This window comes from Topomyia yanbarensis, chromosome 2 (genome assembly GCF_030247195.1).
Source record: "Topomyia yanbarensis strain Yona2022 chromosome 2, ASM3024719v1, whole genome shotgun sequence".
NCBI classification, from domain to species: Eukaryota; Metazoa; Arthropoda; class Insecta; order Diptera; family Culicidae; genus Topomyia; species Topomyia yanbarensis.
In genome coordinates, this window is record NC_080671.1 from 39,422,200 (window position 1) to 39,448,226 (window position 26,027).

The 26,027-nt window shown below is 36.1% G+C and overlaps 1 protein-coding gene across 2 annotated transcripts in view; it reads right to left on the minus strand.

Annotated features, from left to right (window-relative positions):
• Nucleotides 1-25,766, minus strand: part of LOC131683202 (elongation of very long chain fatty acids protein AAEL008004-like) — a 94,236-nt gene extending 68,470 nt beyond the window's left edge. For both annotated transcript variants that reach the window (XM_058965038.1, XM_058965039.1), the window contains exon 1: nt 24,907-25,766. The gene's annotated coding sequence lies outside the window, so the exon portion shown is untranslated. The remainder of the gene's footprint in view (nt 1-24,906) is intronic.
• Between the last annotated feature and the right edge of the window lie 261 nt (nt 25,767-26,027).

The window sequence follows — 26,027 nt, forward strand, 5'->3', positions numbered from 1 at the left end:
GTTGTTAGACTATGCAGGTTTTGTACGGGGACGAGGGGCACATGTATACTGAAAAACTGTTTTAGCACCAGTGAAAGTTTTTCTACGGCGACATTTACATCGATCGCGAAATTCAAGAAATTTTTCCAGTCGATTGTTTATAGGCAGTTATGAAGTCTAGAGAAGTCCGTCTTCGAAAAGTTGAATTCCCTGACATTCTCCATCTCGTCATGGAGAACCAGGTGCGGACAAATCTGCGTTACTAGAAGTGGAGGATGATGTACGTCTACATCAACTAAATGCTCAAGTGCTTCTGAAACGATGCAGTTCATTGAAGCTGCTTCATTTATAAATAGGAGGTCTAGGATTCGATTTCGCCTATTATTCGCTGTAGATATTTGTTGCATGTTCAGTACAGATATTTCGTCCAGTAAGGTAGTACTCGCCCTCGTAAAGGTTGATTCAGAAGAGTCTGGAAAGGCATATCCGGACGGGATGCTCTTCCAAAGGTTAGTTGTAATCACCAAATAGTAGTGTTGGGTTTCATGGAAGTTGCGATGTCAAGTGCGGAGTCTATGTGCTTCTGAATAATTTCTACATCACTTGTGGAATAGGGGGGAATATATACAACACCCACACAGAGATTAGAATAGGGGGCCACGAATATTTACACAGAGTTGTTCGAGATTGTGAGTGTCATTTTTGTATTTGGATGAGAGTCGATTGGAGACTGCAATGAGCACACCACCACCACGTTTCTTCCCTGCAGTATTAGAATCGCGATCGTTACGATATACCGAGTAGCTTTAACCAAATAACACTAGTTTACAGGAAAAATGAAGCTTCAAGAAAAACTATTTTTAGACTAATTTTGGGTCGCTGAACACGAACACAATATTCATTTTTTTGTTCAAAGAAGCGATTTTGTGATTTTGTCAAAACTCGTGTTTGAGCACTTTTTGTAGTTTTTAGTTAATATTTCGTGTCAAAATCATCCAATTAATATAGTCAATATGCAGGTTGAAAGGTACCGAGATGCCTCTTCCAAAAACATATAAAATGTGTCGATCATATGTAAAATTTTTAGTGCTGCAAGCATCCAAAGTTTAAAAGAAATGCATTTTTGACCATTTTTAAAAGTTACTCATTTTTAATTGATTTTTTTACAAAAGGACAAATATTTTTTCAGACCTTTTAGAATCGAAGATGACAGATAATATGTTTACGTTATTTTAAGCCTAATATCACTAACGTCGGATGAACAATGTTGATGCTATGGCACATTGAGCGAAATGAAAATTTTATGATTTTAGCAGCCCCTGCCCTGGTGCGGCGGTTTAGAGGGTGTAGCACTGGTTTCATAAGCCAGTCATCAAATATTCGAGTCCCTATCGGGACTCAGTGGGATTGTAGCACTAGCCACGTAATGTTCTGTGAACTGAGAATCGGCTGCGAAGCCTGTTGAAGCAGAAGTCGAAAATTCCTTTAATTTGTTAAATATGTACTCACCACAGACAAACCAAAACTTTTCCAACGAATATTTCCACTTTTTAAAAAGAGCACTTAGTTGTACAATGAAATATCAAAAACCATTCAAATGCCACAGGATGGATGGATGCAAGCTCGAGAAGACAGTACTCAACACAAACAATAACTATCAAGTATAGAAGATTATTTCAGCCGAAAGTATGATTGTGCGAAAAATAAAAAGTTACAATTTTCACTCAGTGCTTCATACCATCTACATTTTTCATCCGACTTTTGTGACCATTGGATTAAAATTTATGCAAAAAGATTATTTATCTTATTAGATTCTAAAAGAATTTTCTTCTGTCCTTGATTTATTATAAAAAATTAACTAGAAATATGCATTTAAAAAAAGTCGAACATTAGACTTTTTTACTTTGGTCGATTGTAATCATAATAAATGTACATTTGATCTACACATATTATACATTTTCGGAAAGGGCATACCAATACTTTTCGAACTGTTTCAATCGAATCCTATTTGAACAAGGTATTGACAAATAACTAAAATAGTGCCAAAAACACCTTTTTCGAAGAAATCTTGAAAATGCTTCTTTAAAAAAAGTGAACTTTGTTTTCGTATTCAGCGATCCAAAATTAACTTAGAAAACAACTTTCTTTTTAGCTTATCGCGATTACTTTAAAATTGTTAAAATCTGTCACATAAGATTCTGAAAATAAGAAAAATAATTTTTCTGCAATAAAAAACAGAGTAAAACCAAAAATGAGGAAGCAAAAGAAAAATATTTTTTTTTCATTAAACTCGGACTTTTTTGAAAGAGAAATTAAGTATTATTTTCGTGTTCAGCGCCCCAAAATTAATCTAGAAAACACTTTTTTCTCGCAACTTCATTTTCATGTAAACTAGTGTAATCTTATTTAAGACCAATATATGCCTAATAACATCACCAGCTTTTATTGGATTTTCGTGATCTTAGGCTTAAAATTCACTTGAAAAGTTTATCTGTCACATAAGATTTCAAAAGATTTTTTTTGCCGAATTGTTTTTTTATGAAAAGTCAACTAAAAATGAATAATTTTACCAAACATTACTTTTTGACTTTGGTTGCTTTTAAACCTAAATTATTGATATTTAGTCCAATCGTGTTACACATTTTTGGAATGGGCACATTAATACCTTTCGAATGGTGAGTCGATTGTGTTAATCGAAAGATTTATTCCTGAGATATTGACCAATAACTGCAAAAAGTGCTCAAAAACACGTTTTTCAAAAAATCTCAAAAACGGTTTTTTTGAAAAAGAAAATGAATATGATTTTCGTGTTCAGCGACCCAAAATTGACTTAGAAAACACCTTTTTTCTCAACTTCATGCAATCACCCCAAAAATTGCAAACTAGTGTAATTGGAGCGAGTTGATTTGATCATTCAGCCAGGTTTCGGTCAGAACGATAACATCATGATCAACATCTGAAGGAGCGACGAACAGCTCACGTTCTGATAGCAAATTTTAAGATGTCCGTGCAAGTTTTCTCCTGACGGTTGAACGGTGGCAGATCGAGTGGTGGTGGATGCAAACGCCTATAATTGGAGTGTGCTACTTCAGAAGGACATATACATTCATAGCGCATATTTTGGGCAGACGCCTACATATCAGTTCTGTAGCCATGCACTACGGTAAGCCATGCGGGAAAATAACCAAAAAAAAAATAAAAACTCATCTACAACCAACACTACCAAAGAGCCTTCAACATCTGCTGATACACAACAGGCTGCCGGCCAAAATATAAATGCCGGATAAACAATATTACACGATATACCTCAGCTAATAGTTAACATACTTAAGGAAGAAATAAACAAGAAAGAAAACGGTTATACTAAAGTCACTTGAAAACACAAAAAGCACCTAACATCTAACAGCGAAAATCAAAGCTCTAACATCAACGACATGAACGCAAACACGAGCGTGCCAAAACTAGTCAACAAACAGAAGAATCACTAAGAAAAAAATAGTAAAAGAAGCGGAAAGTAGTAGAATAGACGGTACCAATAATATTAAGTTTTTTTCTATTATTTTTCATGAATTTTAATTTATTATTAATTTGATCTGAATATGATTTCCGAAAATCTAATTAAGAAGAATGATCCTTGGAGTTAAAACCCTAATAAAAGGACATAAAAAATATAAGTATTGAAGGTATACATTCCATCTATTTTACAAGCTCTAACGATTACAAATCTTTCCCTTCGTGTACATCAGTGTATAGTTTACTCCCTCTGATCAGAAAACAAACAGGTTAATCAGAGTATTAGATTCCTGAACTGCATGAACTGATATTACTTTCATTATTTCAAAAGTTTCCATTCACACCGTTTAAATGCGGCAAGCGTCGTACGTAACACAGTTCAAGAAAATAACAAACTACTCCGACGCATTTTTTCTCTCTCGAATCACGTTTACTTAATCTGTTAGCTAGCTGAACGAATCGACTCAAGTTCAACTGCCTAAAAAACCAGCAAGTTTATTGTAAGCCATTTAACAGATTATCGCGGTTCAGTATTGGTGACCCTGGAATCGAAGAAAATAAACGATCCGCTATGCGTTGGAGTAGGTACTGAAATTCTTACTCAAATTTCAGTGTCGATATTATACAGCTAGAGAAAAAAGAAGTCGGAAGAGAATGTCTCAAAAACCGTATCCGTCTATGAATCGTAAATCAAAGAATTGATTGTAACATCGCTTCCAAGCGTGTTTGGATGACAAGCACATTTATTGAAGAAGAGGCGTCAACCCACGTTTTAGTATGAAATCATTCCCAAAACAATGTCACAGTTCTGTTAAACATATATGGTAAAACCTGCAATAAATTTCCGGATTTATTAGTCAATCCGGAAAAAAATATTTGCATTCATTAGAACATGTAGTGTTTACACTCAATGAGTTTCTTTCATTTGTAACAACAAGGTTTTTCGATTCCCAAACATTGAATTCCACAAAAAAGTCAAAATAACCTGATTTTGGTTAAGACAAAAAAAGAATCTGGTCCGACCCAGATAGAGTCTCGTTCCGTATGCTCAAGTTAATCAAGCCAAGGATACCTTCTATTTACTAGGGTTTCGTCGAGTAATTGTTGTTTTTGACTTGAAAATGTATAACCGTATCAAAACCAGTACCGAAACTTGTTCGCAACTTGTACGAATCGGCAGTTCAGATCGAAACTTTTTTTTGTCGTAGATTGTTATGTGACTACCCACGCCGTAAACCACTTAGCTTAGACGAAAACAAAGGCAAAAAATGGTTTTCCCGCACGTCACAGCATCATTTTTTCGAGTCACATTAGTCATTATACTAAAGCACAGCAAGTCAAAGTCAATAGCTACGCACGCTACTGGATCTGACACACTTTCGTCGGCAAACGGTTTCGCAGAGCACTGTTCGATTTAGTATCGCCTAAACCAAAAAAAAAAAAAAAACTATCAGTCATTTTTGACTATTTATGTAATCAAAGACCGCAGATTCGAGCTCAAGAAAATCCAAAGGGGACTCGAACTCGATCGGCTGCGAAATTTCTTCAGTTCGCGGACACCGGCCCCTGCCATAGTTTTCGAGGTATGCCAAGGTTACGGAAGGTGTCCATAAAATCCATCATCATAAGAGATAGGGGTTTGAAAACGAAACGTATGTATAAAAACCCAGCTAGCTTGCAGTCAGAGTCAACTTCACGAACGACACCGCGCGCTGCACCGGCATGAGAACCTGACGACGACGACGACGACGGTGGGGCGATTTGGCTGCGAACTCTCGTAGGTAGGTTGCTGCTGCTTTGCTTGATTGATTTTTCCTGCGTGGAAAGTCGACAAACGGTTCAGAACAGAACTCGGAGAAGTGAATTCTGTAGCCGGTTGTGCTGCTTTGATTGTGGACATTCGTTAGGGTGACCGTGTGAAAACTGCTCCATTGAGCGAAAAAGGTTAAGCTTGACAGGTAATTACCAACACCAGCATGGAACTGGAAACACGCACGGTGGGGCTGAGAACCGACGATGCGAGGATTATTGTTACTGACGTGTTTGTGATTGTTATTTTGATAAGCAGGTGTTAAATGGTCGGAATTAAATGTTTGATCGTTTTGTTGAATCCAGTTAATCGAAGCCCAATACTTTTTTCAAGTTAGTAATTCAATTTATGCATTTATACGTTTTGTTGGTTTCTCGTACATTGCAAATTTGAAAGATCAATTGGGAAAATTTCGTTCATATAACAAATTAAAAATAAGAAGGAACACCACACATCGAATGCTGCACAAACCGGAATAAGCCATCACTAATTAGTTCCGAGTCTAGAAGCAACACATCACTCACATTCAGTGAACAACAAATTATCAACCTGATGTAAACTGCGCTTTCTCACTTATTAAGCCATTAAGATATTGTTTGTTCTACGGCGTCATGTGTGGGAAAAGCGTCTAATTTTTCAACCGGAATTCCCAACGGGGGTGATTTTTTGCCTGATGCAGCATGACTCGACACAATTTTTTTTCTCCATCATATTTCGTCAGTCAATTTAGGAAACATCCACAAAACAACAACAAAAAATCGATAGTCATTCTAGAGACGAACCGAGAGGAGGCGGAGAGGTGATCCCGGTTGGGTGGTTGGGTTTTCCAGTGTTTTTGATTTTTTTTCTCTTCCTCTAAATATGGGACTATTATTAATCGATAGTGATACGATGATTACATACCGTTTTCGATCTGGAACTGCTGCCGATAATCAGTGGTGGTTTTGCGACTTCGAATCGAGTGTGCAGTTCGGGCAGTAATCGAATGAGAAACGATCAAATCGATCACCCTGGGGGCGGGAAGAGAGCGGTTTGGCGTACGGGTTACGCGTTAATGGGTGATGTGTGTAATTTCCGATCGACTACCGATCGGGGGCTAATTGGTTCTAGAATGGACGAGAGTTGAGCAATTACAAAAATACTTGTCGCCTATAGTTGCCGTGGTTAATGGAATACAGTGATTAGTCTCGACAGGTGTAAAATTTCTATTTCCGAATACCTAAAATTTCACGGAAGTGCAGAGTGTGATCGTATCCAGACTATTTTTATTTGTCGTCAATTTCACATATTTTGGTTTGTGTACTATTTTATAGTCTAACCTGTATTGTTGCAGTGGATGTATTACATCCTATTCAGTCAGGGCTTGTTTTCAATGTTTCTGATTATTTTCACAAATGTATGCACATTTCAAATACGGAATGAGAAAGAACTTTTAATCTGGCAAATTGCGTATGAAATAACCGTCAACAGTTCATAAGAATTTACATTTAATAACATGTAAATGTTGGGGTTGGCTTGAATTCACTAGTATTGAGAGTAATTTTCAGAGACACCATATCTTAGTTACATGTTTAAACATACGTCCTTCTCTTATCCAGCAATTAAATACGTACCTTACGTACATTTCTTACGTAAATCGTTGAATAAATTTTATTTTATTTCGAGAAGTTAGAATAATTCAGTTTGAGTAATTTCTATCTAATTTAGTAATTCAATATTAAAATGCACTGAAAAACATTTTAAGAGCCTCCTTTTCGTAATAGTAAACGTATTTTTCTCTAATAGAATCTGAAATAACGTATACATTCTTTTCGAACTGACACCGTGAAAAAAGTTTGAGTCCGTATAGTACAGTATTAAATTGTTGAAAATTTAACATATTCCAAAATAGCGACTCCCCACTCCAGTGTATATAACATTACTCAGTTCCCCTACTTACTGTGAGAATAGTGATGAGTGTCGATTAGGGTATTGCAGAAAACCCTCACCTTTGAATTCTAAAAGCACACCCCCCCCCACCCCCTTCATGTTGCGTCAAATGTCAAAGCAAGCTCAGAAGCCAAATTTCTCATCATTTGGACTATTTTTGAATCCCGTCTACTACGATTAAATTTTTTACCATTGTTAGGGGAGAATGGGGTCAAATAGGTATGGGGGTACAATAGGTATAGGGTATTATCTTTGTTGTTTTATTGCAGAGGTCGCTCGTGTTGCGTGAATTAAATACTCGGTAGTGAACATCGTCGATGACTGTAATTTCGGCTGTTACCGTGGATCAGCTGTATTAGTTATGGCGTCGTTTAAGTTTTCGCGTGTTGTTTTGCGAAATCGTATTGTCTTTCGTCCTTATTACAATACATTTAATCAATGTAAAAAAAAGTTCAGTGAGGTTTTTCTTATGTAAAAATTAATGCTGAATACGAGTTTTGTATTGGTTTTTTGGAATTTTTGTTATTGAAAAAAATACGTACATCAACATGAAACATGCGCTTGGGGGCACGATAGGTCAGCCGTTTGGGGACACTATAGGTCACTACTATAATGTAAAATTGAATTATTTTGACAGGAAAATGATGCGCTTTTTTGTGCGAAATACGCAAAAATGAAGTGAAGAGGACATAAAGAACGCAATTGCATCTGTTCAAGATGGCGCCAGTAATCGATCAGATATGTAAACAATTCAAGTTTCCATTCGAAACATTACGTGCTCGGATGAAAGGAAAGTACTTGTCATCAATGAAAGCGCGTCAGATATTTTGCGTGAGTTAACAAAATATTAATTTGAGGTGTTGCAGTAGATAAACAAAAAAAAACATGATCGAAAAAGAAAAGGAAAAGGAATCCAAAAAATGCTACGAAGCTCAAGCGCGATCCTCGCACAGATAATCAACCACGTGAGCCGGAAAGCACAACTTCAATTCCACACTCTGGCGATGACGAAGGCACCGAAGAAGTCATTCGCAAGTACACAGCCAGACGCAGCTGCTGAAGAAACATGTTTTACATTTCTTATAGAAGAAATGTATAGAATTCGCTCAAACTTTCAAGATTTTTTCCGAGGACCGGAGGGCCGAGTCTTATATACCAATCGACTCAGCTCGACGATTTGGAACAATGTCTGTCTGTGTATGTAACGGACAAATTCTCATTCGTGTTTCTCAGCTGAACCGATCTTATCCAAACCAATTGAAATGAAAATGAAAGACCTATCACCCAGACAGAACGCTATTAAATAGTTTTCGTTTCTGATGTTTAGTTTCCAAGATATGAATGTTTGAAGGTGCAAGAATGGTGCTTTTGCAATTTTTTGAAATTTACTGCCGAAGTTGACGATGTAACTAAACAATTTATATACTTTTAGATAACTTATACGAATACCTTTCGAACAAGCTATAGATTGTTGAAATCGGACTAGCTTTCAAATGATTTACACTATCACCTTGATGTCAAAGGGAAAGTTACTGTTATTATGTTATGGAAATATTATTAGCCATTTGAAAAACCTATTGTTGTTGATGGAGAGACGCGAATAACTTATGAAAAGGTCGTAATAAAACAAAATATTTGTGTTGTTAAAACAAAATTTAAAACATCTCAAGAGCTACATTTCACGAAATTTTTGTTAAGAGCATTTTGATTTAAAATGGCAACAAGAAAAATGTATTTTTGACTGTAAACTGAAAAAGTTTTTTTTTCGTTTTTGAAACTATAAACTTTATATTATTGACATTTTATGATGGGGTAACGCGAATCATTTTTAAAAAGAGCATAATTACACGAATACATTGTTTTTGTTAGAGCAAAATTCCAAATATCTCGAAAGCTATCGCATTTTGGAAGATATTTGATAAAATGATACTTAATAAAATTTTAGCTTTGTATGATAATTAGTATTAAATTTAAAAATAGGTATAAAGTTGTTGTTAGAAAAACTTTTTTTACCGGCAAGCTCTCCATCATGCAATCACATTCAAAATATTTCTTCTCTTTAGGTTTTTGTTGACAAAATATAAAAAATTAGAAAAATGGGTTACTTTTGCAATTTAAATTCTTAACATAATTTTTTGTTTTTGTGAAAAAGACACAACATTTTTTTCAGTGTATATTTTTTTCGTGCTGAACTATTCATTCCCTGTAACTCGTTCTCAGATAGCTATACTGTTTAAGATACAGTAAGCGAAAAAAAAAATAATTGAATGCACCTAAAAACGTTAACGCCCTTTTGAAAAATTGTTTTTGTATCAAAATATTGCAATTGGCAGAGAAAACCCTGGGGATTCATAAACCGAACACAACTGCATAATTTCGTTCGAATCGACGATAGTCATATTTTTCGGTCGGACTGATTCACATGGAATCCCTCTAATTTTTTCGATCTTGCTTCATTTTTAATAAGTAGTCTTCATTTCCTAATTTTCAAGCAAACTTGCACATATTTTGACGCATATAATGTCTGTTGCTTGATGGCATTTTAAGGAAACACATGTCCACTGGATTATGCCAATCAATCTAACATTCATTTGGACTAAGCAAACTAATTTTGTTTGTTTGTTTGATGTTTATTTGACCAGCTGTTTATGTGCGTGGGTAATACGCATGATCTTGTCCGAGAGAATTATGACTGTTGTATCATGTATTAGGATCGAGAATTCAATTTCACGAGAAGGATTAGTTAGTTACAATTTTGCGGCAGTCATACCTGCACGAAGAACAAATGTTTTACTATCATATTTATTAGTTTGGCTTTAACGTGTGTTGCAATTGCTACTACTCAAACGTCTGCATTTTTAATGCTGGAAGGAGATTCTTTGTCCCTGTGGAGTGCGCATAAGAACTTCTGCTTAGGGATCCAACTGTTTTTCGTCCTTCATACAGCGATAAATCGAAAATCGTTTGCTGGCAACATTTGGATATGCTGTTAAAAGCGCTTGCCCTGAAGGTAGGTTCACTACATCATCATCATAATCATCTTATTTATTTTGTTTGCCTTTAGTCCGTTTGCCTTTAGTTCATTGTAATAATTACTCTCGTTACATTAATAACGCTCTTTATTATATTTAATTATTTTTGAAAGTTCGTATTCTGCCGGAAGTCGACTCGTTTGTATGAATCGTTTCTATGAACCGCGAGCTTCAGAATAATTGAAACTATTTGACTCGCCATTCCAAAATAGAAGAATCTTGATAAATGTTAGTTCGGTATACGTAAGCAGACAAACTGTGGGCTAGGAAAAATCCGTACACATTTCACCTCAAAATTTAAAACACAAAAGTTGAGTTAGTATTTCTCTTGTTTACAATATTTTTCTACAGGCAATGGAATTTTTAACAATGATTTTAGGGGTTGGCATAGCGTAGTTGCTAAAACGATAGGGGAAACCCACATTGGGTTTTTTTTTGAAAAGAGATTTTTCTACCCTGGAAAAAAGAGGCAAATGACCCTAATATTAATCGAAATATTTTCAGGATTCAGTGTAAGTGATGGAGCACAGAAACTATATGTCAGAGTTCCTGTGTTAGTGTTCAGATCGGTTTCCTCCATTTACGTTTGTTATTTAATTAGCAGTGCGTATTTATTGAACCAAACTATATTTAGTGTACCATCAAAGTCTAGTTCGACTATTCCGAGACATCGTTTCGTTCTTCGCATTACGCTTTAAAAAAATCCAGCAAAATTGTCTTCTGTTCAACATTTTTCATATCAAGTTTACAACGAACTAAAATTTCTTGCTATGCAGGAAGGTTCTTTGAAATTATATGGGTTTCTGTAGAAAATTAGATGTTCCGATCGAAATGAACTTACGAAATTATAACAGACTGTTGCTCAGCATATTGGATTCAAAATAATTAGGTTTCGAATTTAAATATGCACGACCATCCAATCCCGGGATTATGAATTTTGATTAGAATCTTAGTACAGATAATAAAAAGGATGTATTCTATACTTCAAATTCACAAAAACAGCTGTTCGTATGAACAGAGTTCTATACAAATCGACAAATTAAAAATTAAATGCTTATGCGTGTCGAATTCATCTCATCAGTACATGCACGGTTGGATCTTCTTTCTTTCTTCGTTCCAACTGAGAACTCTGGCTTTTGATTTGAAGTTGCACGCAGTTTTTACGGTTTTGCAGTTGCCGTTATAGCCTGAACAAGTGTCACAAAGTTGGCAATCATTTGGGGATCAGGCAACGGAATTGAAGACTGTGTATTGGTATTAATTGTCAGAGATGAGTTTTCTTAACGACTGATGTTACGGTTTATGATAGTGAACCGTTTCATCATAGAATGTGGAGGTAGGAATCTGTCATTGATAACTGCAAAGCGTTGTTTGTAATATAATACTGTCGTGTTTTGTATTGTCGGAACAGGTAGGAATCTTACCGCGTAATCACCATTGAAATATCTAGGCATAATTAGTTTGTTCATGTATCCTTTGTAACGATTCTACTTTTCTGTACAGCGATACTTTTAAAGACCGTATCACAAGTTCGAGGTGCCGTATCGGGCAGTTGAATCTTGATTTTATCCATAAACACGAGGAATTTTATTATAGTGCTTCACGATCAACATGTTGTAAATTGTTCTGCAAAATGATTTTGTTTGCCTGGCGCAATCTATCGAAAATTATCATTACTAAATGCCTAATATGATGGCATCTGATAGAGGTGACTTTCGCAAGGCTAGGCTGTGAAACCTGCAACTAAATATTCCAAAAACTCGGGCTAATACGAAAAGAATCGAAGTCTCGTTCTTTGACCAGAGTTCCACTTTTGTTTTTAATGTTCACACATCTCGACACTAAACGATCACTTTGGCAAGAATTAAAATATTACAGCGATTGTTGTTCAAATTGGCACTTCCTGACAGATTATACAATACACTAACTCCTCCAAACTCACCCAAAAATCTTTAAAATCGCGAACGACCATCTTCGATACAGTTGAAATATTAGACGTTTTATCAGCATGGGATCTGAGCATTTTGCACGCAAAGCAAAGCACTTTGATTCAAGCGCAATACTTTCAAAGGGCCTAAGAGTTTTTGCAGGCATCGTTTTTAAAAAAAAAAATGTTTTGAGATTTGTATTTTGTACAGCAAAACACTCCGAGAAAAAATTGCAGGGAATAATCTCTTCGCAAAAAACAAATGCTGTATAAAAAGTTCTGAATTTTTTAAAAAATTAATTTTTTTTATTAAAAACTAAAACTACAAAAAAAATCATTTTTAAAAAGCTTTACTTTTTGGCAACGAAAGTCTGAAGAGAATGAAAATATATCTAATGTGGTTGCATCGCGGAGAAGTAATTGGTAAAAATGTTTTTCTCGCAACTGCTTTAAACATGTTCCTAAATTTCATACTAACTGACAGACAAAAACATAATTTTATTACAGATTGCGATTCTCATAGATATTTTAAATTTTGTTTTCTTTCTTTCTTTCTTTTTCGAGAGTTTTCCTACTGGAGCTGTAGAGCTGAGTTCACGGAAGGGCTCCCCATCAGAATCAATCATTACTGCTACGTCCATGATTCTGATTGTGATATCGACTGTACGGTTCAGTTGTGTAGGGGTATGAACTTGACGATCGCGTTGGAATGAGCGTTTATTTTTGTGCGCTTGATACCGCGTTAATCGGATTAGAAGTGCTGTAGGGGTCACTAAATCATTGGGGGCGTTTTTGTGTTTATGAAATCTTGGGCGTAGTTGTGCGTGGATGATCGCGATTGTATGTTCGTCTTTGTGTACCATCGCGAGAGGCTCGGGTGTTTGGATGTTATTGTGTTCGATTGCGTGGGCGTTTGTTTGTCGCGTAGATGTTTGTGTGCCGCATGTGCTAGCGTGTCACTTCGCATGCTTAAATTCGATTTTAAAACCGGGTGCACATTTGCAGATTCGCGTTTGTTCTTGGATGATCGCACGGACCGTGAATATAATACTTAATTTTCAGTTTATGGTTCAGATGCTAGAAGAGAGTGAGTTCTCTATCACTATCAACTCTATCACTAGAATTCCCGGTCATGTCGCCATGGAACATATTGCCTAGTAGATATTAGCATCATTTTTCCTGATTAGTCCAGCTGAGGGCATGGACCTAGGCGAATGTAGGCTCATTCTTCAGACCGCGTTTGTAAATTTATAAGTGCTAGAACGTTCACTTAGTCACCGGAGTGTTATCCTGTTTGCAAGATCGTAAGCGTAGATATGCGGGGATTATCGCGAAGGGCTCAAACATTTGTATGTGAACGTGTTTGTCGCGTGTGCTAGCGTGTATGTAACTTCTCGTGTATAAATTCGTATTTACAACCGAGTGGCTAGTCCCATATTTGCGTGTATTCTTGCATGATCGCGCGCAGATCCTGAATCTGATACTTAATTTGCAATTTATGGTTCATATCCTAGAAGAGAGTGAGTTCTCCCATATCACTAGAGTTTCCGGTTATGGCCAAAAAGGCATCCACGTAATATAAAATCACCCCAATAACTGAAATAGAAGTAACAAATCTCACCACGACAACTTACAGCAGTAAATATGGACGGTTTTTGATACAAACGAACCTGATATATAACACAATTTCTATTATGCCGCTATTCTATTATGTACCGCTGAGACTTAGCTCAGCTTGTGGTGGAAAGCTATTTAAATACAAAATTGGTAAAGAAATGTGGGATCAGCGATCAGACAATGATTATATCGAGAAAGACTTATCAAAATTTTTAGATTCAAACGAGTGCGCGACGTTAGGCATAAGTACGTTAGGCATACATACGTTAGGTATAATGAATGTTAGGCATAATGGACGATAGGCATAATTCACAAAAATATAAGAGTAATCGCAAACCTTTCATTATTGTAGGATTCTCAGCCTTAAACTCGTTTTTGTCGGATTAGAAAACACTACGCTTGCTATACCATGCCTTTTAACGAGGGACAGCAAAAATACCGTCGGTTCTCATGGTAAAGAGGGACAGTCTGTCTTTGCCTTGAGATATGTTGGTAGACTTGAGCGATTCGTAGTAATGCTGCCTAAGCTCGACTCCTGCCAGCAGAAGACAAAAGATTAGTCCGTAAGATTTTAAGCCACTTCTAGTTTTCCGATCTGTATTTTATATATTTCGCATCCTTGCTCTCACCTGAGTACAATGGCTCTAAATTTTCATAATTCTCCCTACTTAGTAATCTGTAGCTAATTGAAGGTCGTTAAAGGTCGTTAAAAAGAAACTGTGATTACATATTAGTGGAAATAAAAAAGGCTATTAATACAATTGTATCAAAATATTGAAATTGTGAGAAAAACTAACGACTGTTAGTGGAGTTATGCTCGGCTTCCAGTCTTTGAAGTATTGACCAAACGAAGCATTCACTTTTCATCCGACATTTCGGCGGCATGTATTGCGCCTTTTTTAATGAATTATGCTAGTTACCGTGTTATCGTCAAGCACACCTTCGTATATTGGTGCAATAGTCATATTCAGCTATTTTTGCGTATTGCCACTGACTCACGAACGTTGCGGTTTAGTGATTATCCGAAAACGGTCCGTAACGAAGAAATCTATTTTGTGTTCTTTGATGACTTCGGGAATATAAACATTGATCTGAATAATATCGGAGATAATCAATATAGAAGTTATAATATTCGTATATTAGTATGATGAATAATAAAATTCATCATTCTTTATTTCATGAGCTGTTCTTCAAGGCATTTTTTTCTTTGACTTTTGCACCATTCATGTATGTAAAAGCTAATCTAAGTTAATGTACGTTATTCATACCTTAACCCCTTCATGCTCATGTTGTTTATAAACATAGCGTATTGCAATTAATCTGATTGGATTCCAATGAATCAGTGCTGCCAGAGACAGTTTATGTTGACGACGAACAATGAAATTTTAATATATCTTCGTTATTTTGCGATATTATTAAAACCTATCAATGTAGACTGGCTTCCATTACGTTTTCCACGCACTAGGACTATTGTAATTATTCTATCAGAATGGTATTGAGCAGAAGGCAAAATTTGAGCGGCTTCCAGCAATGCGAGGGAAGCACCTATCCTTATGAAAAAAGGTTATTCGTGTTTCTTGACCCCACCCTTTTTAAAGAAAAATAATTTTGGAGCTTTATATGCACTATAAAAAAGATGAACATGAAAGGGTAAATACATCTGGGATTGATTTTACAAAAGTAATAAAACTATTTTAGTCATGTGAAATTTATTGGTTGTACGCCGAGAAATTTACGCAATCTGAGTATGCTTTTATTTGAGCAAAGATTCCTTCAAGTATATACAGCAGAATAAAATGTTGACCGAGGTTGATCAGTTTCCAGTATAATTCTTCAACATCAAAAAAGTTCAAACATTCATATTCTTACCACCCGAGGCCATAATGGCAAAAAAATCCTTTAGGTGATATTTCAACATGATAATTTATGCCTATCGTTCATTATGCCAATCGTCCATTATGCCTAACGTCTTTATGCCTAATGTCCATTATGCCTAAGGTATGAATGCCAAACGACCGTATGCCTAACGTATTTATGCCTAACAGAGTTAAAAATAATCGAAGCTTTCTTTTGACGACTGAAAATGAACCTGATGCGACTCGCGGTGAATAGAAAAAATATTCATTCAAATAGCGATGTTATTCATTCAGTTGAATATCGTACAATATATTCGTTTCACTAATTATCTAGGAAAATGTTTTCAAATGCTGGTAAAGCATATGAAACAACAATCATCTTCTCTTACATTGTGCCAGGGCCTACTTTGATGCGTTTGATTTGTTTATGCACGGTCGCTTCGTGTAATAATCGGAGACGAATGAAAATCTGCATGGATGAATGGGCGATTTGTTCGTTTGACGTTTTCAGCTGCATCACTGAATATTGAAAATGAATGCGGCTGAATGTGGTCAATTTTCATTCAATGAATTTGAATATTTTTAACTCTGATGCCTAATGGGGTACACCCGATTCAAACCAATCTTAATGACAATAATGCTCATAAATCAAAAAAAAAAAAAGTTTAGGTAACAATACATTAATTTTCTTTTATTAAAACATCAAAAACTTCAAAAAAAATTTCCCATGGAAAAACCGTTTTAACAGGAAAAGAAACCTTGAGTTTTTGCACCAAAATTATAAAAACCCGTCTTGGGACATCACTGTACGCCATAATTTTATAAACGCACACATTATACTACGTTCACACTACAAGTTGAAACGTATTTTAACGCTATCTTGATGACATTTTTCTTGTTGTTAATTGCAATAAAGTATTTTAACTCTGTAGTGTGAACATAGTATTAAAGTCAAAAAAGCGTTTCTTTGTACAAGAAGAAATTGATTACGGAATAAAAAAATAAGTGTACACGCATTTTGTACTTATGCTCATAATGTTCCTTGTGTGTATCAAGCTACCCAATTCTGGCTGAAAATCGAACGTAAATTTAAATACTCTATTGTACTTAACAGTCTCGTTTCTGTATCTAATGTTTTTCGTGTATGATGAAATTTTTGGTTCAACCTTTCAAATGAAATTAAAGGAAAAACCTATTTTAATCCACCTAGCGGTGCAATTGTGCCTTTCTCAATCATGAATCACGAGAATGTGTGCGTTGTTTATATTCATTAAAAACTTTTAAATGCATATATTACATTTTATTATTATACAACACATGACAACTATATACAAGAAAATAAATCATTATTCGAGTTCTAAAATTTTGAAAAAGAAAAAACAGCCATGGTAATATTAAACTGAAAAACTTGTTTTAATCCACCTAGCGGTGCAATTGTGCCTTTCTCATTTCTCTAAACTATGGCACGGAGGCTTTTTAGGTTCAACATAATTGTGGAAATGTCCATTACATTCTTAGTACACTTTGCACTTATACACAATGGCATGCCAGCCACGAACTTGATGAGCTACGTGTCGACGGTGAAACACTTGAAACAAAAAAATATCATACTCCATTAGCCTAATCAGCATTAGATCAATGTTATCTACTTGCTAACTCATTTTGTCATGCGGGGATGGGTATGTGAGGAGGACGAAAGTCCCATGAACGAACGACTCCCCAGCTTAAATTGGTATGCTTTGTAATATAGTGGTGGTTTAAAGATGATGGGGTTGAAAGGGAGGGGTATGAGGTGGTGGTCTGAGGGGTGATTTAAGGAGATTTTTAAAGGAGGGGAGTAAACAGTAGAGGGGGAGTGTAACCCCTCTCCGTAAACCATCAACTACGCCCCTGTTAAAATCCAGAAACCTTATGCGAGTCGAAAAAAAATTTGGCCGGGATTAGGTTGACGTTTTTCAGAGTGATTGCATAACCTTTCTATATGAGAAAGGCAAAAATGTGCAAAATCCAAAAAAGTGAATCTTCGTCAAATTTTTTTCGTGTTTGCATCAAATCTCGACGTTTTATGCACCTTGAATACATTTAGCATCAAAAATAAAAATTCTATTTTTAATTTTTCCTATAGTGTTTATGAGAAATTTCTGTGTGGCCGCACTCTGAAACCCGTAATTCCGGAACCAGAATTCCGATCGATCCAAAATTCAATAGCAGCCGATGGGAAGGTTGCACCTTTCATTTGAGACTAAGTTTGAGCAAATCGGTCCAGCCATCTCTGAGAAAAATGAGTGACATTATTTGACACATACGCACATACATACACACACACACATACACACACACACATACACACACACATACACACACATACATACACACATACACACACACATACAGACTTTTTCCGATCTCGACGAACTGAGTCGAATGGGATATGACACTCGGCCCTCCGGGCCGGGATTAGGTTGACGTTTTTCAGAGTGATTGCATAACCTATCTATATGAGAAAGGCAAAAAGGTGCGAAAGTCCCAAAAAGTCGATTTTTATAAAAAAAAAATTTTCGAGATAACATAAAATCTCGACGTTTCATGCATTTTAAAGATGTTTGGCATCAAAAATACGAATTCGATTTCTGAAATTTAATGGGGTCCCCCCTTTGAAAAAAAAATTTGAGTTCCGGCTTATATGGGAATTTCATATGTGACCGGACGATTTAGTCTATATTTCCGGACCCATATAAGCGATCCGTACGAAATTTTATAGACATCTGTGGGGATATTATAGCTATCATTTGGGACTAAGTTTGTGAAAATCGGCTCAACCATTTTCGGGAAACTGATGTGAGTTCGTAAATTTTGAAAGATGGCCGCTTTTCCCGGGCACTTCCGGAACCGTCTATGGTGGTCAATGTAGTCAACGAAAGTTTGGTTGGCCGTCGGTGACCTAAAACAGCAAATTTAAGTTGTTTGAGAGACATTTTAGCGAAATTTTTACCTTTTTTGCTTTCATCGGAGTATCGGTTTGAATCACAATTTGCTATGTGATCGCACGCCACAACCTGTAACTCCGGAACCGGAAGTCGGATCGGGATGAAATTTAATAGCCATTTACGGGGACGCAATACCTTTCATTTGAGGCCAAGTTTAGTCGAATCGGTCTAGCCATCTCCGAGAAACCGATGTGACTGTTATTCTGAATATGGATACTTCCGCCGGGGCTTCCGGAACCGATGATGGTGGCCAATGTGGCCAAATAGACTTTGAATGGATGTTAGTGACCTAATACTACAAATCGAAGCAGTTGTGGTCATATTTTGGAAAAAATTTCACCTTTATACATTCATTGCAGAATTTATTAAAATCGACATTTTCTGCGTGATCGTACTCATCACCCTGTAATTCCGGAACCGGAAGTCGGATCCATTAGAAATTCAATAGTAGCCTATGGGAACGTTGCACCTTTCATTTGGGACTAAGTTTGTAAAAATCGGTTCATCCATCTCTGAGAAAAGTGAGTGAAATTGTGTTCGCGTACACACACACAGACGCACATACACACACATACATACACACACAGACATTTGCCGAACTCGATGAACTGAATCGAATGGTATATGTCACTCGGCCCTCCGGGCCTCCGTTAAAAAGTCGGTTTTCAGAGCATTTGCAATACCTTTCTATTGAGAAAGGCAAAACATATTTATCTATGTAAATGGAAGACAGAGTTCCAGAATCCACTGCAGATTTTAATTGTATTATATCTCAGAACTACAGAATAGAACCGAACTGCAGCGGTAATAATTTGGTTCCGAAAAAGATTTAAAATAGAAATTGTATAATTCGGATCATTTTGAGATACCTTCATAGGAGGCAAATTGAATTGAACCAAATGTGTACATCGAGCACTATATTTTTCATAACGGAAATTAATCGGGTAAATTGCGTTTCGACTTAGATAGAACGACCTGGCGGCTGCTAGACACTGATTTTCAAAATACCACCCAACTTGGGAGAACGACTTAAACAACTAGTCGAGGCGGATGGCGGGACACATAAAAGTTAAATTTTTTCTTTTATGTTAGAAAAAAATGCAAAGTTTGCTTAGTCCCAGAGCTTATAAAAAAAATTACAAAAATCAAGTTTTTAGCACTCTTCTTGTTCACCGGTTTCCTTTTGCTAACAAAAATTGCATTTCTGGAACCTGGGAAACTAGTTTGCAACCTTATTTGGTCTGTTTCCATTTGTGGAAGATTTTTTGTTGCCCGGGAATACTTCCACTTCTACTGAGGTTGAAAATTCCGTACAAATTCCGGACAAATCCGTACAAGTATTTTTTTCCGGACACGCGACCAAAAATCCGTGCTGTCCTCCCAAATTCCGTACGGTTGGTCAGCTTACCCGATCAGAAGGACATAACTGATTTATAACACCTGGAGTTATTTATTTCAAAAATATTGTGAAACAGAACCTGTTATAAATCTGGTTAGATGTTAAAATAAACAATACAGTAAAAACCTGGCTAATGATAACAAAATTGTAACAAAATTTGATATGATTTTATCAAAGTTAAAACTAAATGAGATATTTTTTTTCCAAAAGTATATACGTCCTCTGTGAGAGAACTGTATTAGATATAATCATCTAATGACAGTGACCTAGTAACAAACGATAAATTCATAAATTGGTGGTCTCATAATAGATTATGTTATAATATTGATAGTATAGAAAACTGTCGGCAATACACTTTCAATTCCGTTATCTGAATATAATTCCAGCTGTAATAAATATCAACCATAGTTATAATAGTGTTATTTTTTTGTTATGCTCTTCTGATCGGGTAGGTATATCCAAGTTGCAACTGAATAATACGTATTTTTATCCCACTAAAAAGTCGCACAAAATCGGTATGTGCGTGCCAAACTGGAGGCGAAATACGTACATAGCTATTGAAATTGACCATTTCTGCCAACAATATAAACATTAAGTGCGACAATTTCTAGTATTAAAGCTATTCTACCGAATGTATTTACGATTGGATATGCGAAACAATCTCAGATTATATACGATATCCACAACTAGTATACGATTCCGAAACATTATATACGCTTAACTCTGATTCGTCGGTAAAGAAGATTTTTTTTAAAAACTGTGATCGGCCCAGCAAACCAGCAATCGTATATAAAAGTTTACAATAAATTACATATAATGACAGACTAAATCAAAATTACAAATAGTGCAAGTAAAAATTATGTTTTGTTGTAAAAATTTCACATAAAATGCAAATCTGTGATCGAAATACAATTTTGACTTGAATTGTTATTTATTAGTCCACTACAACTTAAAACAAAATTGTACATGCGGAAATTTTGAAACATTGTATAGAAATTAATTTGCAATTGGATTAAACTGCAAAATCATTCAAAAAAAATAGTCACCTCCTTATAGCATTTCGCAAACTCTCTGCCAGACTAGTTTAATATTTGAGCAATAACAAATGGCTTGAGTAAAGAATGTAGGTTTTGATTTGACAGGTATAGAAGGTATCATTGGAGGGCTATATTTAGGTTGGATTATGGTATTTTTAGATCGTAATCACAAAGCGATAAAAATGATCAAACATAATCGTTGTTTGACAGTGTATAGATAGGTGAGTACATAGCGGCTATCCTGGGAATACGAAGATCTCAGGTTCGAAACTGTGGAAGTAAACCGTAGCAGCTGCTAGGTAATTTAATAATTGATGTTCCAGTAACTCCAAACTCACCCATGAAAAACATATCTACCAGTGTGGGTGTAACTATGTTATAAGACATAGAATTATAGAAATTTCATCCTGATTTTTTATTTTCATGTTATTTTTAAAAAAATACTCCTTGTTACCACATTGGGGACCTTAAGCTGCATAAACCTTCATGTGTGATTGTAAAGTTGATCACATATAAACAGATAAGCTAGATGATTGTATAATGCTTCTGATGAGATCAAAATTCGTCGTAAATCACATAGTTCTACTATACCGATTTGTTGTACGTATATGGCCTCCACTTTTGTTCATATAAAAGGGATCTGTGCATTTTATACAATCAATTTATATCGTTTAAGAGTACAGTTAATCAAATTGCAACTTATTAAAGTGAATCAAAATGTTGGCTGGGGGGCATATCAATTATTTCCAGTATAACAAAATACGTAAAAGCGGGATTTGGGGAGAACAAACGACTGCTGGATTGTGAACCCGATATAACCAAGATCCTTCCCATATTTAGATAAGATTCTAACTCGCGACGTTTGGATTATAGAGCAGGACTGACTACCAGGAACGATTTTAATTATTACAAGTGCAGTAATATTTCGTAATCATATGTATTCACGTAGAGAAACTTCATTCTGGTAAACTTATGCCATATATGCCGAAATCTGCATTTCAAAGATATGAGATAAGTCGTAAGTAATTTCGCGAACTCGGGTTTCTTATATGTTGTGATATATTAGGTCGTGTCCAACTTTTTGAAGTCGTTGTAATGTATATCGAAGTATGTTTGTATGTTTATGTTGATAACTGACTGTTCCCACACATTGAAACGACTACGATGATTTTATGTAGTTGTTAATCCGACACTTATCGAAGTAAAACACGAATAAATGTGAGCAAAAATACGATTTTTTATAATTTAAACATTTGTAGCTATATGAATTTAGCTTGTCAGTGCTCTACGAACAATTCAGATCGAACGCAATTTGATTAGTACATCAATGCGATTCTGAGTCAAAGGTCGTACTTAAATTATGTTTCTAGTAATATGCGATCAGAAATCAATTTTTGCAGACAAAATTAGACTCTCGTAACAATTTTAACTCTTTGTGGACATCATTACGAACCGTTTTCTACTTTGTTATACGTTTTGTGGTTTGCTGGGATGTTGATTATCAGGTTCGTGACAGTCGAGCACTTGTATGCTTACCAAGTGTAATAGGAATGCAATAGACATTTTCCCAATGTTATATTGAACATAATTAGGTATTAAATCATAGTTTAGATAAATGAGAAAGGCACACAATTGCACCACTAGGTTTTTTCATTCATTTTTTTAGTTAACCTCAATTCAATTTATTCGCTTAATATTGTAACTATTTTTGAATCTCGCTCATTGTTTCATTTAATCTAATTTCATTTATTCATTTTATTAATTTAATTTATATTAGCAATTTCATTAATTTTATGAATTTGGTAATTTTTATCTAACTTTTGCTCTAATATTTTTAAAAATTTCATTTCTTTTATTGACTTTCTATAATTTATTCAGTTTATTCGTGGTTTTATTCCTACAGGACTCGAAACCGTGTTCATCCCTTCTCTAGTTGGGTGCCTACTTTGCATATGTTCTGTAAACTAATGAATGAACAGTGAATTCTGTAACAAATGTCTCATCTCACTGCTAAGAGGCTTTCTAGAGATTCTACACAAAAGGTTTTTTTTATTGCTAATTTATGCTTGTACATTTCTAACGAGCTATATATCGTTTAAGCGAGGAATTACAGGCAGATTCCCAACACAATGTATAGAGGAAAGATTATTACCATATTTAATAATCATTTAACCTAAATTGGATTCTCTTCGGTCATTAGTGTGTTCGGAATATTTTATGGACGTAAGTGGATTTCATGCTGTGCTTCCCTTGGTTATTTGAATTTTCCTTTAAGCAAATGTAATGAAACTAAGCCAAAGATAAAGCCGTTTGCTACTTTTTAGCGATACAGAAAGTGTTAGTTTATTTAGTCCATTTTTGAATAGTAACGTAACATTTGAACAATATTTTCCCAAATTTTCACAGCAAAATATTGAACAATGTGCATGTGACAATGGATCTCCAAAGGCTCCTTGGTATTGTTATTAACTACATCTATTTCACCATATATTATTATAATATCATGTATGGACAAAGCCACCTACATGCAAAAAGTACTGCTCATACATAAAAATCAGTTTGCTACGCGTAAACTTATTCTTCAAAATGCCTACTAAAGGAAGCTTAGTGCTAGGAGGAAATCTGAGAAACACGTCACTGCAATCGGGATTATCAAATACAACTACAAACGATAAACCTGCTCAGATCGTACAAACAAACAACCTGTATACTAAGTGTTTCGCAACCAATACTAAACAATACCATAGAACCAAACCAATAAACCAACGGAAATGTAACGCCAATCGTAACTTGCATGATGATCGACGACACCTGCAGTAATGACAGCGTGGATAAAGACGACCCCCTCGGAGCAAGCGAATTCAGTGAATTGTAAGCAGTATTATACAATATGGTTAATTGCTTCGTCGCCGAGTAAAAAGATCCTCGTGCGCACTGTTATATAGTGCATATAATTTACAACTGCACCATGACGTATCATAAAGTCACTCGACGAAGGAACACCGTGTTTTAACTGAACAATTAAAAAAAATATCAATCAAAATCAGTTCTCGTTTCAAAGTAGAATATTTTGATCCATTCCTTTTAACGTTGTAATTAAATATTTTATGCGAGTGCACAACAAAATCTAAATTTGTATAATTATTTTTGGACAACTGGTTCTCTAATTCAAGAATATGCAGAACAGCAAGTGTCTGATTATTAACTTCATTCAAAACATTGCTCTGTCTAAGTTAAATTAAAAGTAATCAATTTTTGGATGACATTTCGATGAATCATCTTTTCGTGTTTGTACTGTTATTACGGAAATAAATTTATTGAGATAGTTATTTATGGGACTCTTGTAAGAGATTCAATTTTAAACTACTTTTCAGGTTATAATTTTTTCAATGTTAACATTATCTAAGAATCATTGGTGTTTGAAAATATCTTGCATGTTCTATACTTGTAAATTGTTCCAAGTGTCCAACACTCGAACTAACATCCACCATCCACCCGCCGTTAGCTACTAAGAAATTACAACACCCTTTCCTCACTGTTCCTCGCATGAACCACAGATCTGTGTGCACATGTAATTTGTAATCTCTGATGTATTTGTCGCCAGTTGCCAGTTCAAACTCGCTGAGCTGTTGTTATTTCGGCATATTATCACATTTCATTAGCGAAATTCAATCAAGAGTGCCCCAGTTTACAGATTAGCCATGTCATCGCCCCTGAATTATTCAGTTTATGCAACACACACCCCGCCGCTTATGTCTCCGTCCTTCCCGCAGAAGAGTGCAAGCCCGGGACCGGTGCGAATGAAAGTCAGAGAACTTACCACATTGGAAACACACGAACGTCAGCTACTACTAGTCTTCTGTTTTTTTCTCCAGAAACACACTCAACTGTTTCGGTTCGTTCGGGATCGATGGGGTTCTAAATTGATTGATCAATTCTTCACAAAAAAAAATCACAGAACTAACGGGAAGTCTCTCGGATCCTTACCACGAACTGTCACTGCGATTCACTGCCACACAGACACAATGTTTTGGCTGCAATCCGTGTATCCGTCAGTTCTGCTTCGGTCGCTAGTGCGCAACTGCGAGACTAAATCCTGCGGCTATTTGCCCCCCAAAAAAATGCAGACAGTAAGGAAATAATATCACAAACACCACCCACACACCGAGGACTGCTTTTGCACTGATGAGCCCAGATGAGCCTACCGTATTTAGGACAGCAATCGATTGACACTGCAGGACAAAATTGTTCCACACGGATCTTCCCCGGCCGACATATGCTTCACGACTGGCGGCTGGGATCGAGTTCTAGCCGTGTTTTCAAAGCACCAACACTAATTCACTCACTCGTTGAGGCTGTGTTCAACCGAAAATCGGATCACGTTTCAATCGAATCAAGTTTGGTGCAGTGTCAAACGCCAGAAGTAGGCAGGATCTTCTTGATCACGCTTCGTACCATCCGGTGGCAAAAAACGGAGTGTTTTCAGAACGCGATGAGCTGCGAACTTAGAACACGCTGCGGAGTAGGGGTTTTTCTATTACGCAAGATCCGCGACGCGACCCGCTGGAAGAAGTTCAATAAATTAACGTACGAATAAAAACAACATCGCACTTTATAAAAGCTCTCGGCAGTCACAAACCGCAACTCTCCGTTGACTCTCCAAGTTCTCCCAAGTGCAAAAGCTTCTGAATGTCGTTTATTGCTGCTGCTGCTGCCCCTACCGAGGGGGGTAGTTTTTCGCTCTCACTCACAGCAAGGGGTTGGATCGATCTAGCCGCTCACACGCAGAAACACATATGGAAAACTGCATACAATGTCGGTGTGGTTGGCCTCCAAGATCGGCGGCACCCTTGCACGGTTTGCTTTTCCTCCTCTTACGTTTGCTCTTGTTTGCTGACTATCTGACCATACGAGATAGTGTCAAAGAGGACCTTTTCGGTT